This window comes from Ursus americanus, chromosome 7 (genome assembly GCF_024610735.1).
Source record: "Ursus americanus isolate L20-20 chromosome 7, mUrsAme1.1.p, whole genome shotgun sequence".
Taxonomy (NCBI): domain Eukaryota; kingdom Metazoa; phylum Chordata; class Mammalia; order Carnivora; family Ursidae; genus Ursus; species Ursus americanus.
Window position 1 is genome coordinate 3,665,525 of NC_142133.1, and position 20,029 is coordinate 3,685,553.

The 20,029-nt window shown below is 40.7% G+C and overlaps 1 non-coding gene across 1 annotated transcript; it reads right to left on the bottom strand.

Moving 5' to 3' along the window:
• Window positions 1–17,684: 17,684 nt before the first annotated feature.
• On the bottom strand, window positions 17,685–17,875 carry LOC123776097 (U2 spliceosomal RNA). The gene has a single exon (XR_006775273.2). It is a non-coding gene; the product is annotated as a U2 spliceosomal RNA (small nuclear RNA).
• Window positions 17,876–20,029: the final 2,154 nt, after the last annotated feature.

A 20,029-nucleotide genomic window follows, 5' to 3' on the forward strand; every position in this document is an offset into this window, starting at 1 on the left:
TGACATTGACACTGAAGCCCGCAAGGTCACAAACATGTTTTCCTATTATATCCTTGACATAAGTTTTTGGCCAGCGGCTGCTGCACATTTTTGTTATCATTTTGGGGTGTTCTTTTTTTTTATTAGACCTATATGTTAGCTAGAAATGCTTGGTTTAACTTCCAGGTAGTTGAAAGTGTGCTAGATATGTTATTGCTTTCCTTTTTTATTTTTAACTCCTGTGCAATCAAAGAATATATCCTGTAAAATTCCAGTAACTCGAATATTTGATATTCATTTTCTGCCTGGTGTATTTTTTGTCATGATCCATCTTCCACGTACACTTGAAAAGAACCCACACTCTGCCATAGCTGGTTGTAATTTTCTGCAAAGGTTGATTTAAATCAAGGTCGTTGCCAATGTTCAAATGTCCTATTTCCTTATATACTTTTTTTTTGGTCTTATTCTACGTGTTATAAAAAGATATCCAACTTTTACTGTATATTCCTCTGTTTTCCCCTTTAAGTGATTAGTTTCTGCTTTGTGTATTTTGAGACTCTGTTCCCAGGTGCCAACAAAATTAGTATTGCTATGTCTTCCTGTTGACTCAATCTTTAGTCATTATTAAATGACATTCTTTATCTTTGGTAATACTTCTTGTCTGATTGATATTATAGGTAGTATCAATACTGACATTAATATTGGTATTGTCTGATACTAATATAGCCATACTACGTTCCTAAGGAATGATTTGCTCTTCCCTGGTTTTTTACTCTCAACCTATCTGTGCCTTCCTGTTTATTGTACATCTCATAAATAGCCCACAGGTAAGTAATTTTGATCCAGTCAGATAGTGGCTACCTTTAAAATGGAATGTCTGGCCCATTTACATTTCCTGTAAGACTGGCTTGGTTTAAGTCTATCATCTTGCCATTTGTTTTCTATATGCCCCAACTGTTGTTGCTGTCATTGTTTTTGTTTGGTCTCTGTTATCTTCTCTAGATTTCTTTATAGTTCTTCAAATGTTTTTTGTCTTCCATTTTATTTCTTCTCTTGGCTTTTTAGTTCTACTCCTTTTTATTAATTTTTTAGATTAATAGACTCAAATATGCATTCTTAAATTATCACTACCTATTTAAATTAATATTGTATAAATCAAACATCATTTTTTAAATATATAACATCAAAATTTTATTTTTTTAAAATTTTTTTAATAATTATATTTTTTTAATTATGTTAGTCACCATACAGTACATCCCTGGTTTTTTATGTAAAGTTCCATGATTCATTAGTTGCGTAAAGCACCCAGTGCACCATGCAATACGTGCCCTCCTTACTACCCATCACCAGCCTATCCCATTCCCACACCCGCCTCCCCTCTGAAGCCCTCAGTTTGTTTCTCAGAGTCCATAGTCTCTCATGCTTCATTCCCCCTTCTGATTACCCCCCCTTTCTTTATCCTTTTATTCTCCTACCGATGTTCCTAGTTCTTATGTTCCATAAATGAGAGAAATCATATGATAATTGCCTTTCTCTGCTTGACTTATTTCACTTAGCGTTATCTCCTCCAGTGCTGTCCATGTTGCAGCAAATGTTGAGAAATCATTCTTTTTGATAGCTGAGTAATATTCCATTGTATATAGGGACCACATCTTAATCCAGTCATCTGTTGAAGGGCATCTCAAATCAAACATCATAAGGTATAATTACATTTACCTATCTTTTATGATAATGTTAGATAGTATTGTATTATGTAATGTTATAAATTATAAATTCCATCTTAATATAATAATATTTGTATTTTTAGTTTTTATTTGTCTTTTTAAGGAAATTAGCTTAATTTGTACCCAAGGATTGATGATATCTAAGGAAACTTGGTTTATGTTCTAATTTTCTTGGGAAAAGTGGCACATGGAATTATATTCAGAGTGAACCAAGAAAGAGTCAGGTCGTGCACTGAAACTAATCTTTTTTTTTAAAGATTTTATTTATTTCTTTGAGAAAGAGACAGAAATAGTGACAGAGAGCAGGAGTGGGGAGGAGAGGGAGAAGCAGGCTCCCCATTGAGCAGGAAGCCTGATGTGGGGCTCCATTCTAAGACCCGGGGATCATCACCTGAGCTGAAAGCAGACACCTAACGGACTGAGCCATCCAGGAGCCCCTGAAAGTAATCTTTATAAACAAGGTCCTAGCAGCAGGTGGGAGGAGTGGACATCCATGGAGAGGAAGAGGATGAAGCCTTTTTTTGCAACTACTGCTTCTTTCAGAATTTACCAGGACAGAATCTACATTTGCATTTTCTCCATTTGTTTCATGTATACACCCTTCGTATTTAAATATAAGATTTTGAGAACTACATAAGCAATATAATCAGACAGTTTTTAAACAAAGATTTTATTTATTTATTTGAGAGAGAGAGAAGGAAAGCACAGAAGGAGAGTGAGAGGGAGGAAAAGACTCCCCACTGAGCAGAAAGCCTGAGGCAGGGCTCAATCCCAGGCCTCCAAAATCATGACCTGAGCTGAAGGCAGATGCTTAACCAACTGAGCCACCCAGGTGCCCCAATCAGACACTTTTTTGTGAGATAAGGTATATTATAAGGTTAGTTGCTCTGTAAATGGAGTTAATGCTGATGTACAATATTATAATTTTCTGAAATGGAAATAAACATCTTGGAAAGCAAACACTTCATTTTGTCCCCCCTGAGCTCCCTGTGGTTCACCCAACAGCGGTGCAACCCAAATTCATTTCTTGAGAAACCTACAGGAAGAGCAGCTTTAAAACTTAGCACTAATTATAACATATTGTTTCTATATGCAAACCCAGGCATTAACTTAAATTGTGATTATTCAGCATTAACAAGACCTCTGGGTGTGCAGACATCAGCACTTTGTACATATTTTCCTTTTATCTAAAGTGCTGTCTGGAATAATACCAGATCTTTTTTTTTTTTTAATTTTTTTTTTATTAAACCAGGTTGAGCAGATATGTATGGAATCATGGGCATCCTGAATACCAAGAAGGAATCTCTTTATTTCTTGCTACAAACACCTTATTTAGATAATGTTCAGATGCTTTCAAAAACTAATGGAAAAGAAATATTGCCTTGAGAATCCTTAATGGGCTAGAAACAGAAAAAGTGGAAGCTTTCATAGTCAGGGACTTTGAATTTGTAATGTGATCAGTCCTAGCCCTCATTCCCAGAGATTCTGTTTCTGTCTGTCTCAGCTGAGAGCCAGGAATTCATGTGTTTAAGGAGCAGCTCAGGGGTTCTGTTGTGTGGTGTTCTACTATCACATTTTCAGGCACATATCCTCAAAGATTTCTGAGTAACGTTGGTGGGATGAAGTCAGATCACAGAACCCTCCTGCCCAGTACTTAATGAAAACAGTAACATTTTAAAGCATGTACCAGCAGCACACGGACAGGGAACATAAGCTCACGTAGCAAACTCCTGGAAGTGGCAGTCAAGAACAGAAGCAAACACAATTTGAGAATGATGACTGACCTCTAAGCCTAGTAAAGTGATCTAAAGTAAACTTAAGGAACGTAGGAAATACTCTTTTCTTTATAATTTTCTTAATGTGAGTGAAAATGCTGCCCATGAGATAGATGGTGAAAATGTTGCCCGTAAGTTAGATGAAACAAGCAAGCAACCAACCTGCTGACTCAGTCTTACAGAAGAAAACCCTTAGGACTTACTGGATTTGGAGAATGATTCAAAGCCAATGTATTTCTAACTGAAAATAAAATACACCACCTAATAAGGTGAACACTGATGTCCTTAACACCATCTCAGAAGGGAGGGCAGAGCCTGGTATCCTAACCATGTCTACACATAATCTGATCTGAGCTCCCCACTGCTCTACTCCCTAGCCTCCCAGTTTAGGCTTTAAAAATGGAAGAAATTGAAAATAGGCAGCCTGCAATCAGCCATGAGGAGAATGACGAATTTACATGCATTAAGTTAGAGAAAATAGAAACTCTGGACTGGGCAGCCTGCTTTAGTGCCTGATTGCTTGATCAAGATGACAGGAAATGTCATGGCAAATGTTTCACATTCTATAAAGGAAAGGGAAGGGGAGGGGAGGGGAGGGAAGGGGAGAAGAACAGCACCTGGAATAAGGATCAAGATTTTAGTCTGGAAAACAAATCAGAGGGCAAAAGGAAGTACCTTGTTGGGTTTTTCATGTTCAAGAAAATTTAATACAATCATAATATGAAAATCGGAGCTCAAAGGAGTTGTGGTTAAAGCACAAGATGATGCTGCATTGAGGCTGCAGAGAGTTTTGAGGCCTTACATCAATATTTTTATACCACTGGTTGCATAACTTAGAAGCTGCTAGACTGAATAAATATATTAATATTCTAACCTATTAAGACAGAAGAAAAGTGCAATACTTGTGATTTCAAAAGAAACAAAAGAACAGATCAAAGGAAATGAGAAATGTAAAAGAAAACATAACATTATAGAAAAGAGAAAACTCAATACATGAAATGGAGAAAATGTTGAAATGTATAACAATAAAAATCTCAAGCAAAAATTGAAATAAAGGATAAAATCTGAGGTCAATTTTTATTTTTTTTATTATTTTTTTAAGATTTTATTTATTTATTTGACAGAGAGAAAGACAGCCAGTGAGAGAGGGAACAGAAGCAGGGAGAGTGGGAGAGGAAGAAGCAGGCTCCCAGCAGAGGAGCCTGATGTGGGGCTCAATCCCAGGACTCTAGGATCACGCTCTGAGCCAAAGGCAGACGCTTAATGACTGAGCCACCCATGCACCCCTGAAGTCAATTTTTAAAGCTCTATTCTAGGGGAAAAAATTGAAGAACTACCTAACATAATACTCTTTCTAGTTAAGATCTGAATTTCAAAAATAAAGACCAACTTTTCAGGCATCAGAAAATACAAATAAGTCAACTACATGGGGGAACAGACTTGTCAGATTTCTTCATATCATCACGAGTGAAGAGTAACATTTGACCCACAGGTATAGGTAGTTATGACGTCCAAACGTGCTGTGTGTTTCTTAGCCTCCCTTTAGCTAAGTTGAGGTCTGGTGACAAGTTCTGGCTGAGCGACAAGAGACAAAGTAACATGCGTCACTAAAGAGCCAAGGCAGTTGAATTCACCTTCTCTGTTCCCCTGCCCAGGGCAAAGTGACGGCCGTGTATTATAGAAGAAACAAGGACAAGATGTGGACCTCTGTGGTCCTGGGCATCCAAGCAGAGAGAAACGTTTGCTGTGTGAAGCTACTAATACTTTGAGTTAGCTCGTTTCTGCAATATAGCCTCCCCTCCAAAAACGTGACCCAGTGTCATTGTAGGTAATCCAGGTGTTCAAGAACAAAGGCAACCCCACATAGTCTCCGCTATGAAAAACCTCAGCCAATAGAGTCCCAGTGAGTACTTTTTACCAGAACTGCTACATGATGAGATCCATTTAGGGCATGCATCAAAGGATTCCAACTTAATACAATTATTTTATCTGGGATTTGAGTGATTCTTTGTCTCTTTTATATTTTCTGCATCAACTGAACTCTTTTATATTGAATGTGTGCTTTTCTATTGCAAATATTATAAAGTGAATGATGAAGGAGAGGGAGGAGATATAGATGGAGGGAAAGACAGTAAGTTGAATCATAATATGCGAGGCAGGAAAAAATACCGTCAGATTTTTTACTTATTCTTAAGCAGGACAAATTGATCACAAAGCTCATTTGGAAGGGCAAGCAAGCCAGCATGGCCAAGAAAGCTTTGAATGAGAAGGTTAGTGCCACCGGCATAAAATAATATAAAAACACTGTCATTAAAAGTGTTACTATCATATGAATAAACAGAAATCTCAATGGAACAAAATCCAAATCCAAGGGAAGATGCTGCTGCAGATGGAAATTTCTGAAGTATGATGATATGAAAAGGCTACTTTTCAAATCAATGAAGGAACAAAGGACTTCTGAACAAGAAATGTTTGTATAACTGTAAAAGTAATGCGGAAAAAAATAAAAAATTAGAGCAATTTCTCTCAGAAAAAAAAAATCCATGATAAACCAAATGGCTCAAAGAATTAATGTAAAAAAAAATGAACTAATGAAAAAACAAATAACCCTGTACAAGTTTCGGAAAACACATGAGTGAGTCTCTTAAAAACCTGGAAATAAGAAATCTTTTCTAACTCACAAACCAGAAGTAAGAAGAGGAAAAATAATAAATTTTACTCCTCAAAACCCTCAAACATTTCTATCTAGAAAAAAGAGCAAAATAAACAATGGAATAAAATGAGATAGGGAAAAATGTATTTGTAATCCATTTCACAAAATTTTGCTGGTCTTAAGATATTTTCCAAAAATAGATCAGAAAACTATAAAAGTAGAAGAAAAATTAGTATAGAAAAATGGGCAAGACATAAGAAGAGACAACTCAAAAAAAAGGAAATGCAAATGGTCTTTAAAAAATAAAAGATGTTCATTCTAAGAGAAAGTAAAGTAAGATATTAAGACAATTTAAAACACCATGGATGAACCTCACTCACAATCATTTCTGTGCAGAATCCTGCTGTTAAAAAAGACCAGAGTGTTAGCCGGTCCTCTTTAGACCAGGGCTTAAACTATGACTCCTTTTTGGAATGATGTGTCACATGGATAAAATAACATACACAAGTTTACAAAGGAAAGCATTTTTTTAAAACCACACTGATATATTTTTTTCAGCGCTCAAACTGAACAAACTCTACAAGTATGTCATACTCTGAAGCCAAGCTCTGGGACACAGTACTCTCATATTTTAGGATGGGGTTGCAAATTGATTCAACCACCATGGACAGGAGTGACAATATCTAATAAAATTACCCAGAGAGAGCAAAAGAAAGAAGGAACTGACAATGACATCTTAAACTACAACCAGTAATGAAATCTCATAATAATATTATACTGATATTTTGAAACTATTATATATGTAATAGGATAAAGCAAATAAATAATTATGTAAATGATATTAGGAACCAATGTCCTCAGCATAAAGTCAAAGAAGTTACGTAAAAATACTAGATTGTTAAATTTTAATTGGAAATATCAATATGAACTCATAATATAATTTCCTTTTAAAAATATGCATTTCCTACCTCTCTCTACTTCAAAGGCCCAGAAGCAATGATTAATTCAATTACAAAAAGCATAACTAGTTTTCAGAGTATGGTCTCTAAATAGTATTTCTCACTAAAAAGAACCAAGGCTCCTTGACAAATGACTGATTTCATGTCTGGGGCAGAAAATGTCCAAGATGGGTCTGGAATGTCTTGTAACTGAAAACAAAGACACTAATAAAGCACTTTGGGGTCACAAGTACACAGTAACCAACTTGAAAGAGCTCCAACAGACCAGACTCGGGACAACTGGAGCATGAATTGAAACTCATCATGTATGTTAAAAACCATGAGATGCTGATGAAAGTAACTCAGCCCAAGCTAGTTAAGGCTTGGAGGTTGTTAGGCCATCATTGCATTCTGAAACTTTGCAAATAAAGGGAAAGACTCAAGGATTTTTCCTGCCCCTCCTATAAAAATGTACAGCAGAGTAACAAAATATATGATAAGGAAAGTTCTTCTTTATAGAAGAATTGCAATTGATAAAAACAGAAGGAAGAGCACAACATCATCATTTTGGAAACCCAAGTAAAAACAATTGACCCATTCAAAAGTCCAGCAGCTGACACTACCTTTAAATGAAAGGCTGAGGGGAAGTCTATAGGCGTTGGACCAAACATTGATGTATGAATCCTTTGTAATACCACAATACCATAGTACCACAAGAGAAGAGACAACGGGACAGTGGGTACTTCCTGATGGCATGTAATGGGAGGTACAAAGCACCACCAATGAGGTTTTCATGCAAAAAAAAAAAAAAAAAGAACCTGAATCTGATAAGGCCTCTGGAACCTAAGTAGCAGCTTAAAGGAAGTGAAAGAGTAAATATATATGTATAATATATACGTAAATATATATAGTTTATATAAACATAATATATATGTAAGTATACATACACACATATAAAAATAACATCAAAAGGATACAATTAGCAAAATCTAGTTGTAAAAACACAAGGCAACTGGCCTGGTTTCTTCAATAAATGGAAAAGAGTAGAATACAAAGGGCACTGAATCTTGTATTGTTGTAAGTCTTTTGTTTTATCATTATGCTATATGTTACAGAGAATGACCAATCCTGTTTGCCAAAGAGAGTTCCTACCCATCTGCCTGTATCAGTTAACAAGGACATAGCCAAACTATCCCACATCCAGTGGTATTTGGTTTTTATAAAGATCCTGCAGGAGTAGGAATGGTCCTGGGTATCCTGTGGGAGGCCATTATGAAGTAGCACAGACTGGCTGGGTACAGACATCCATCGTCCCTCAGTTCTGGAAGCTGGAAGTCTGGGATGAAGGTGTCAGTAGGTTTGGTTCCTTCTGAAGCCTGAGAGAGACTGTGCACAAGGCCTCCGTCTCTGGCTTGAAGCTAGCCTTCTCCCTGTGTCTTCACGGGTCCATCTCTAAACTTTCTCTTCTTGCAAGGACACCAGTCCTGTTGGATTAGGGTCCACTCTAATGACCTCATTGTAACTTGATTACTTCCATAAAGACCCTTTCCCTAGATAAAATCACATTCTGGGGTACTGGGGGTTAGTCTTCCAACATAAAATATTTGGCAGGGGCACATTTCAATCCACGATAATGATCAGGACTCTAAGTAAAGCAATTAGGTTTTTTTTGGTCAAATAATGGAGGAGAATTGAGATTTATAAGGAGATGCACAATGTTCAGATGAAAATCCTCAAACCCCACAGCCTCTGAGGAAAGAGCCAAAGAGTGTCCAGGTCCCTATCCCCAGCTGATGGAGGTTGAAGCTCCATTTTGAGGCATTGATCCCTGGGGAAGGGAACTCCAAGATTCAAACCCTGTGGTTCCCCTCTATATCCTCCTCAGCCCTAGAGCATTTTTGCTCCCAATTAATTGCAAGCTTATCCGATAAGATGCCAAGAGCAAGATCACCATTTGAAAAGAAGATTCTGGTGGAAAGAAAGCTCTCCTCTGTCCCACTGAGAACAGTGTTAGCAGCTCCAGGGTGAGACGACAGGCAGCCACCAGCATTCACAGTGGACCAGCAGAGGGCAAAGACACCAATTATGACCAAATGGTAGGGCAAGGAAGAGATCAAGCCAAAAACCAGAGGTTTAGCAGCTCCAGGCAACAGTCCTGCTGAAAGACAAGGGAAGGCTCTAAATATCCCAAGGCCCAGGAACTCTGTTGGGTGTGAAGTTGGCATTCAATATTGTTTCTCTGTTTTTATTATAATTGCTACTGATGTTTGTTTGCTTTCCATGGTGTGGTTTGACTGAGAGAGTCAGGATTTTACAAAGAAACATAAAAACTCTAATACGAGAGACTAGACTCTGGGAAACAAACTGAGAGCTTCAGAGGGGAGGGGGTGGGGGATTGGGATAGACTGGTGATGGGTAGTAAGGAGGGCACGTATAGCATGGTGCACTGGGTGTTATACGCAACTAATGAATCATCGAACTTTACATCAAAAACTAAGGATGTACTGTACGGTGACTAACATAATAAAAAATTATTTTAAAAAACTCTCTAATACAGAAGTAAGTTAATCTTTTCCTTCTCTCTATGGTAAAGATTTTTACATCTGGTACCTTCATGGACACTTTTTTTTAATCACTGGAAGGTATGATCATAATCTAATGTGATGAAGTTTTCCACAGCTCTGAGCTTGAGGCATATTTCAACTCACTGGCAGGCATTTTAATTGCTTATGCGAGTCTATTATTATTTCTACCATACATTAATGCTGGCAACATAGAGCAGTGGGCTTGGTGAGAAAGATGAAACATTCCCATCATAGTTTTATATATTACAGGAAAATCCCAAATACTCTGTATCTGATCACATCTCATCCCATCCAAAAAGAACAGCACTTGCTTCAAGTGAATGGATGAGTACCTAGAGTATTGTTTTTTTAAAAAATGTCTCCCCATTCATGAACAAATACCCTTTGGCTGACTTAAAGCTTGCTACATTTGAAACAATATTGACATTACCTCAATATTTCAATAGATAAATAACTGGGGTGAGAGTTAGAACTAATGTGTACATCTAGCAAATTGGTAATTGCCTCTCAAATCACTTATTCTTTCAAAGTTGTGTCTGCCTAAAATTATTCTGTACTCTTGGGTGTCCCCCAATGTCCTGTGTATGTCTAAGGGAGCCTTGCCCCTTGCCCTCAGGGAAGGTAACTCGGTGCCCGGTCTTTACTCATCTGCCAGGCTCTACACTTCCAGAAAGGGCACTGTAGAAGCCTTTCCAGTGACATCAGTGTCCACCGACTGAATGCTAACCCTTGCAATCAGGTGGAATTATGAAATAAATACATGAAATGCTATAAAGTTGCTGAAGGAAAAAGTGAATGCTGGCAGACAAACTGCCTCTGTGAAGAGCCTAGCCTGGACCAGAAACTGATCCTGAAACTCAGCAGTGGGTTCTTTTATCCAAAGCAGGCAAGAGGGAGAGGAGTGCTAAGAGACACCTCCACTGACGTGTCTGTTTCTGAACATGGGAAATTGGGAGCAATTCTGCTATATTTCTCTGTGTAAATGGAAGAGACAGAGGCTTCCGAAAGCAGGATGTGAGGTGAGGATGAAACCCCCAAAAAGGAGAGAAACAGAAAAGTGAAAGTAAGAAAGTCCTCCAAAACTTTTAATGCACTGCTATGTCTGCTTATAGATTGTTTGTACATTTCTTCTTCCCTGGCAATATTGACAAATGATGGTAGTTTCCCTCACCTACAGAATGAAGATTATATTAGCTGTCAGCTGCCTACCAAATAGGGACATTGAGAGGATTAATGAGGATCCCAGTGCTACACTGATCATTGCCATAGAAATGCATAGGAAAGTAGGGCACTATAAAAGATGTGTCACATGCAATACTTTTCAGCCTGTGGCAGACAATAATGGGAAGATAGAATGTCTCTTTGCATTGAGGAACCCAATGGATTAACATGTTCACAGCGTCCATGTTGCTCTCCCACCCTGTTGTGTGTGTGAGTGCACACAGTGTGTATTTGAGTGTGCCTGTGTAACTTTAAGCAGAGCCGTTGGTCTGAACCTAAAAGGGCAGGAGCCTGGCAGAATTGAGACAGCCGAACAATTCAGTGGGCTTTAGTGACCTCAAGCAACCTTGTGGCTCAGCAAACGACTGGGGCATAAATTCTTCATCTCTGTTAACACAGTGTCCTTATAAACAACATACCATTTGTTCTGCTTCTATCTTTCCTGATGGATAGGAGTGTATGGGGCATTTTCTTGCTTTTTCTGCTGTTTTTGTTTCTGGAAAATAAACCTAGTCACGCTGCTTTTTCATCAAATATCAAAGTAAGTCCATTCCACATGCCTACCCCAAATTTTACACTTATGCCTACTGGTTTTAAAAGAGTGGGAGTCAAACCAGCCCAGGAAGAGAGGAGAACGTGCAAGCATGGACAAATGCCCCTACCCTGTGGATCTGTGGACTTAGACGGTCCTCCACAACTCAGGCTGCACTGTATTTTGGGAGTAGAAATGGTTGTAGTGGTCCAGAAATGCCAAGAAGAGAGAGGAGAGGACCGAACAGCAAGGACAATGTGCACTGGGCACTTTCAAAGGAAAGCTAAAGCAAATGCGACTCTGTCAAAACCTCGTGCTGGAACCACAGGGCAAAGCTGGGATGGGCTTGCATTATCTACATGCAATAGAGAACAGCAAGAGCAGTGTTTTCATGTGCATGTGTCTGGCATGAGAATGTGGGGGTTGGGACCATCACCATCTACAATAAGGCAAAGTCCTAGCCGGGGCAGGAAGAGAAAGACTGGGGTCAGAGGGGCTTCTCATTTTGGGTCATAGGTGAGTTAAGGCTGCTGGCTGAAGACCATTATGGAGCCAGAGGGCAAGGGTGAGTTTTCAGAGCTTCTCCTGCTCAAAGAAAGCAGCCCTGCTGCCATCCCGTCTGGTGACATTGTACAAATTTGAAAGAAGGACCACTTCCTCTGAACATTTCACTCCCTATCAGCTGAAAATTTCTTGGAATAAACATACGAATCTCTGAAAGCTATGAGATGCCTGTTACTCCCTGGAGTTGTGGAGACCTGACATGGCAACCTGGAGTCATAGTTGTTGCTGTTGCTTTTTTCTGTAGGGGGCATCTATGGGATGGAGCCAATGTATCAGGAAGAATTGGACACCAACTCTATTGTTCAAGAGCACTGAGGCCAGAGATGGGATTACCAAAATGACACTGAGCAAATCTGGCTGGCCTGGATAATTGCTGGCCTAAATCAGCCCTGAATGGGACTTGCCACGTTGTACAAAGATCCAGGCCCACCTCTGTGAACATTTGGAGGTGACTGCTCAGCCTCAAGAATTAAGAACATGGCTGTAGAGAATGCATAGATGCTTTTGAAGGCCTATCTTGGTGGGGGGAAGGGAGAGTTTGGAAAGCAATGAGCTAAGCATTTGTTTCAAAGATTTAATAAAAGCATGGCTGAATAAGCCTAAGGTAGGGTGAGAGGAAATAAAAAAGTGACCCAGTCAGGCAAAGTGAGTTTGTTGGGCCAACCAAGGTTCCAACAGAAAGATTTGTGTTTCTCTCTTTGTCGCTCTGTCTGTCACCATCTTTCTGTCTGGCTCTCTCGAGCACCCATTGCCTCTTTCAGAAACATACCCACACCCACACATCACTCACAGTCTCGAAACCTTCTGTCCATGGATTAAGGCAGGAAATTTGCAATCACCGACCTACTCCCCAACATTGAAATTGTATACAAATAGAAATGCCCATACATACTCTATCAAGGAAATTTTGGAGATGATCTGTCGAAATCCATCGTTGCCTGTTCCAGCAGACTAAGCCTCATTGTGGCTTTGCAGCCGCTGCACACCTCCAGGAGAACAGTGCGCCCCTGTCAGGCCAGCCCATGCACACCTCCAGGAGAACAGTGCGCCCCTGTCAGGCCAGCCGCTGCACACCTCCAGGAGAACAGTGCGCCCCTGTCAGGCCAGCCGCTGCACACCTCCAGGAGAACAGTGCGCCCCTGTCAGGCCAGCCCATGCACACCTCCAGGAGAACAGTGCGCCCCTGTCAGGCCAGCCGCTGCACACCTCCAGGAGAACAGTGCGCCCCTGTCAGGCCAGCCCATGCACACCTCCAGGAGAACAGTGCGCCCCTGTCAGGCCAGCCCATGCACACCTCCAGGAGAACAGTGCGCCCCTGTCAGGCCAGCCCATGCACACCTCCAGGAGAACAGTGCGCCCCTGTCAGGCCAGCCCATGCACACCTCCAGGAGAACAGTGCGCCCCTGTCAGGCCAGCCGCTGCACACGCCTCAGCAACCTTTATGCCCTGAGCGAAGCTTGTGGCATTTGCCACCTGGGCAGCCTGGGTGCTAGTCTTTAAGTTTGGTGCTTATAGCTCTGGAAACCAAAATACAGCCATCAGGGTGCTTGAGCTTTCCTCATGTTTTGTTTTAGAAAGGGAGAAAGTAGGTTATAGGAGGCAGCAACAATTATATGACAATTTCCGTGGGTTACTGTAATTCAACACCCTATAATAACACATTGATTTTAACGTCTCCACTCCAAAACTAACTTCTCCTATGTTGATGAAGGTAAATGCAAAATATCCAGTGAATCTAGGCAAACATGAAGTCCATTAAGTGGAAGCAAATCACTCAAGCTGAATTGGCCTAGTGTAGCAATGGCTCAAGTGTCAAGAGAGGAAGCACGTGCTAGAATAAGGATTATAAGGAAACTGCTTCCATGTAATCAGGGTCCAGATGGGCTGAAGTCAGAACACAGCTCTCTGATTTGCATAACTTTTTGTTCTCTGAGCCACAAGAAAGGGCTGCTCCAATATCCAAGGAAGGCTCCGAATTCAAACAAATCATTCTTGTGACCTATGGCCAATTCTTCGGCCTCGCACAGATGTCTCCCTTCGTGTATGTAGAGGGAATAATCATATCACTCAAGCTCAGATGTTCACTTGGGGAATTAACTAACATTTAAAAGTCTCATCTTATAAGAGCCATGCCATGCGAAAGGAACGTAGCTCTGCCCTAGGATACAGCAGTTCGTGAAAGGAGGCTGTGCTGTGGGGCAGAAAGAAAGTCTCTCCAGAAGGCAGGCAATCCTCCAGCCCTGCTCTGCCACTGTCTTGCAACATGATCTTGAATGCACCACAAACACACTTGTGACTCAATTGCTATAAACCAAAACATCTATCTCTGAGGAGCTTGCCTTTGCTGACATCTTATGCGGCCACGACCACTGCACGCATATACGTGTACACGTGACAGATGATGGGAGAGACAGGGGCGGGGAGAGAATAGAGTCGGTTGTTGGTTTCCCAAATTTGTCGAAATAAAGAAGTGTTTGACATACAGATTCTCTACATTATTGAAAAATAGGAAATATACTGATAAACATAATAAAAACGCTACTGAGCAAAGGTTGTCACAGCTAAGGGACAGCTGCCTAAGCTAAGGTCATTTGCAAACACAATCAGTTAATGAGGCCCTACCACACATTAAAAAATAGAATCTTTGAAATACAGTATTGAACAAATAATGCACTAAAAGACATCCCAAAACCACACTTTATTATTTTTTTTAAGATTTTATTTATTTATTTGAGAGAGAGAGTGAGAGAGAAAGCATGGGGGGGAGGGGCAGAGACAGGACAGACTCCCCACTGAGCAGGGATCCAGATGCAGGACTTGATCCCAGGACCCCAGGATCATGACCTGAACCGAAGGCAGACGCTTAACCGACTGTGCCACCCAGGTGCCCCAGAACCACACTTTATTTTTAAATAAACATTTAATAAAACAAGGCGGTCAATTAATCCCTACACATATTTATTCACTGCTTCATGTAACAGCAGCACCTACTATGTGCCAGATGCTGTGCTGACGGCACCACAGAGACTTAAACAAAGTCAGTGCACTCACTTGCTCTGTTGGATGGCGTATGAAATCTAGGGGAAAAAGACAGCAAAACCTAAACTTATACAAATGTCCCCGTCCTTGGACTGTGGGTTTCGGTTGCCTTCCCCAGTCCCAGAAGCTGCTCCAGGGACACAGCCTCGAGATGGTGATGCAGTGCCGAGAACACCTGCACAGTGTGTGTGATTACACCCAGCTAAGGCCTCTCTATGAACTTTTACAGTTGGGAGGGTGGGTGCAGAAATCTACTCATCTGGCTTGCAGCCCCCAAGACAAGCCTCAAATGTAAGTTTTCTTGCTGAATCAAGCTGCCAACCTGGAGTGGCTGCCTTTCTTCGGTCTCTCTCTGCCCTCTGCACGTGGGGATCAGTTTCATATAACACCCAGGAAGCTCCAGAGGAGGTAGCAAACACCAGAGCAGACACCTGCCATGAAGCTCAACCCAGTGAGTTGGAGCAGCTGGGCGGCACCTGGTGGCTCAGCCCGGTTAATCATCTGATTTCATCTCGGGTTGTGATCTCAGGGTCCTGGCTGCATTGGGCTCCCTGCTCAGAGGGGGGTCTTCTTGTCCCTCTCCCTCTGCCCCTCCCCCAGCTCGTGGTCTCTCTGTCTCTCTCTCTCAAATAAATAAATAAGATCTTTAAAACAAACAAACCAGGGCACCTGGGTGGCTCAGTCGCTAAGCGTCTGCCTTCGGCTCAGGGCGTGATCCCAGAGTTCTGGAATCGAGCCCTGCATCTGGCTCCCTGCTCTGCTGGGAGCCTGCTTCTTCCTTTCCCACTCCCCTTGCTTGTGTTCCCTCTCTCGCTGGCTGTCTCTCTTTATGTCAAATAAATAAAATCTTTAAAAAAACAAAACAAAGCAAAACGAGGCAGCTGGGGGACTATTGTAGGTAGCATGGTGGCATCAATGTGGTTGCTGCCCTTGCTGTACCCCTTACATTTTCTTCTACACTCCCAGTGCTGGAACTGAGAACTTGCATTTCCTTGGGACGTTTTCTCCTTACAGGAGCACACAAGGTCTCTCTGATTAGATGCTTGCATCGGTGAAAAAGTGAGCCATGCGGATATGTGAGGTATTTCCAGGCAAAGCCAGGAGTGTGTGCAAAGGCAGGATGCCAGGAGTACGACAGACCCCAGGGGAAATAATAAATGGACACTGTCTTTAAAGAGGAGGAGGCAAAAACAAAAGGAAGCCAGAAGTAAGCATTCTTTATAAGTTGGAAGGACAGCAGAGGGAGAGATTAATTCACCTGCCTGGGCAATGCAACATTCAGGATCGATGTTGAAGAACATTGGCAGGATGAACAGAGTTCATGCTGGGCGAGCACCGTGAGCACAGGCAGGGGGAGAGGAGTCTACAGAACTTGTCCCAGTAATCATAAAGTAGGACAGAGAACTGATGCGTCACTTCACCTGCCCCAACCTGCATATAACTACTTCATTATGCCTTCTTAAAGAGTTGAATGAGGACCACGCGAAGCACGTCTGCACAGCAAAAACTGGAAATGGAAGAAAACAGAGCACCTATTTTTACAGAATCGCTTGCTGAAGCTAAAAAACAAGCTATGCATGCGTGAAACAGCCAGAGAAGATGCAGGGTCAGATCAAACAAGGACCTGCCTGCATGGCACAGTCCCGCAGGGGCCCAAAGGGAGGGGATCATCACGGTGCAGAAATGCAAAGGAAGGCTTTGTGGAGAGTTAAGTGTTGAGCCGGTCCTTGCTTGTTCATATGCACCCATTCACTAACACCTCCATGTGTTCAGAAGTGTTCTATCCAAAAGTCAAGATGACTGGGCGGGAGTCCCTGCTTGGTCAATTCCTGGCCATAACCCAGTGGTGTTCGTCTGCCTGCGTCTCAGTGTCCTTATCTGTAAATGGAGAAATGTACCACAAGCAAGTCTCCTGCCCCTAGTAGGCACTCAGTGAATGTTAGCTATTACTTTTCCTTCTTCTCCCTCCTTTTCTCCTTTTCTTTCTCCTCTATTATAATTACCAGAATGCTTTTCCTTTCCAGAAGACATCACTTGTAATTTTTGAACAAAGCCAAAGCCTATTCCTGGCCTGTTGCTCATCGTAATCCGTCTACCTCATCTACCAGAAGGCTCCTCAACCATGCAACCACATCTCTGGGTGTATAACTGACTTCTTGGGGACATTTCTCCAACTACCTGTGACCCTTGAACAACATGGGCTTGAGCCGTGTGGGTCTACTTATAAGCACATTTTTTAAATAAGTATATTGGAAAAATTTTTTTGAAGATTTGTGACAGTTTGAAAAATCTTGCAGAGGAATCACATAGCTTATAAATATTGAAAAAATTAAGAAAAAGTTAGGTGTGTCATAAATGCCTAAAATATATGCAGATGCGATTCTATTTTATCATTGATTACCATAAAATGTCTACAATATATTATAAAAAGTTAAAATTTATCAAAACGTACACACACAAATACTGTACATTATCTTTCATTTTTGATGTCCAGTGCTAATAATACATGTACCATGTAGGGTGTTTTGTATCATAGACGACAACACTGATGCAGGTACTAAAAGATTTGTCTTAACAGAGCTGATGTAAACTTACGGTAGAGCTGAATACAGGACAGTACAGTAAATAACATTTTATTGTATCTCTAACTTACTCTTTTTTTTTTATCCCCCAAGGAGGGTGCACCATTCCTGGAAGTAATGCAGTAGCCCGTCGATGGGTGGTGTGGATGGAGCAAGCTCTGATTCCATCTCCTTGTTCCAAACATCCATGTAGTATGCTGTCCTTGGATTGACGACGTTTCAGATATTAAACTGATAAGAACGGATACAACACTTGATTTTAGCCGAAAGGCTGAAAAGCAATCTAGCTTACTTTATTAAGAATACAGTATATAATATATATAATATACAAAATCTATGTTAACCTTCTGTTTATTTTATCATAAGGCTTCTGGTCAACAGTAGTCCACTAGCACTTAAGCTTTTGGGGAGTCAAAAATTATATTCAGGTATTTGATTAGGTTTCATGCCCCTAATGCCCCTGTTATTCAAGGGTCAATTGTATTTGCTTCTTTCTACAATCTACTTTCCGCTAATCTTCGAGGAGCACACGCGCGCACACACACACACACACACACACATGCACGCACACACACACACCCTCACTGTGCTTCTAAAACACACATGAACCTAGGAAGATTATTAAAGATTATTAAAGCAATTTAACAGTGATTTTTCCATCTATAAGAAGTGGATAATAATAGTACCTATCTCAGAGGACTGTTGTGAGGATTTAATTGACATAGGTAATGCATTTCAAACATCCCTGGCCCATAGAGTTAGCCATTATTATTAGCTTTATTACTCACTCATTTTAAGCTTGAGGCAATACTACGTCCATAAATGGCTGCCATTAGTGACCTCTAATGTCAAATTATTAAGTGGTTCTATTTACTTAAAAGTCATTGCCATAATCATGGAGGAGGGGATATCACAGAAACAAAAATACCCAAGTAGACTATTAAATCCACGGGATCTAGATTGACAGAGCAATTACCTTGTCCCTAAGTGGACATTTTCTACAGTTATAAAACCATCCCATCCATGTCCAGTGTTTTCCACTCAATAGCTCTCATATTTCATCAATCTTCTTGTGTTTCATGTGCCACTGCATCATATGTGTTTGTCAGTTAAAATAGTCAACTAAATAACACCCACATTGTCATTGTCATTAGCTGAGAAATTCAGTTGAAAACATTTTTTTTTTTTTGCAAGCACATTGCTCACTTTTAGTATTTTCAACACTTTGACATTTTCTTGCCTCTGGTAATTAGCAACATTTTAAAACCCACCAATGATTTAAAATTTTAGAAAGGAACATAAGGTTTGATCTGAGAGCCAAAGCCTATAATTGCAGAAATAAATAGGTCTGAAGTTTTCACATTCTTTGGAGAATCTCTTGATATTTCTTTCTAATCTGCAGAGGGGGATGTGTCGCAATCCATCTAACTAGAAAGCATATGATCAAGAACCAGAGACAAAATAATGATATAGAGCAAATTCGGGGCTGTCTGTGGGGAATTTCTAACTCAGGACAACTTCTCACAGCTACCTGGAGCATTCCAGCTAATTCTTCCTGGAGATAAGCTGGGCTTTGCTGAGTGAATATTCTCAACTTAGCACTCAAACTAGCAACTGCATTCAGGAAGGCTGATCTGCTATAAAAATACATGTATTATATGTGTATGTATTACTAAAATCTGGACAACAATCTGCTCTATTAGAAAGCTCCAGAGAAACTACTCTGAAGTTATGAGTTCTGTTAGATAATTCATTCCATCCTTCTCTCTTTGGTGTTCAAATCAGAAATCTGTCAAGAGTGAAACATCTGCAGAGCACATGGCTACCTGTAACAGATATCTTTATTTTACAAGCTATTATAGAATGAAGTCATTGAGAGTTTCTTTTCTTCCTTGTTTGTGTTTTTGTGTGTAGGTGTGTGTGTGTGTGTGTGTCTATAAAAATCATTAAGTGGAATACATGCCTATTTTTTAATTAAAAATTATAGACAAACATTAAGAAGACAAAAGAAATCCTCTGGTTAATGCTGAAGTGAACTTGGCCGCATCCTTTCCTTTGTCACTTCGAACTGTAGAATTCCCACGGCATTTGAGGAAGTTAAACTGAAGCCCAGCTGCTGACTATCTTTGCTAGGATCTCTTTCAGCTCCATGAGGGTATCAAACTAGAAGTGCTATATACTAACTGCAGATCATACTTTTATAAGGAAGCTATTTAGCCCATCCTCCCTCCACCCCTCCTGCAGGCTAGAACACAGATTGGTGCTAACCAACCAGCTTGGAGCTAGTGGGCAGGGACCACAGTTAAGGATGTGGTTCAGAAACAAGGGCTCCTGAAGGAGCTCTAACTGCACAGCCTTCTACCAGCTCCGAACCACCTGCCTGTCTCCAAAATATTATTTGAGTAATAAATACTCTTTGGTTTTGTTGAATAACTAC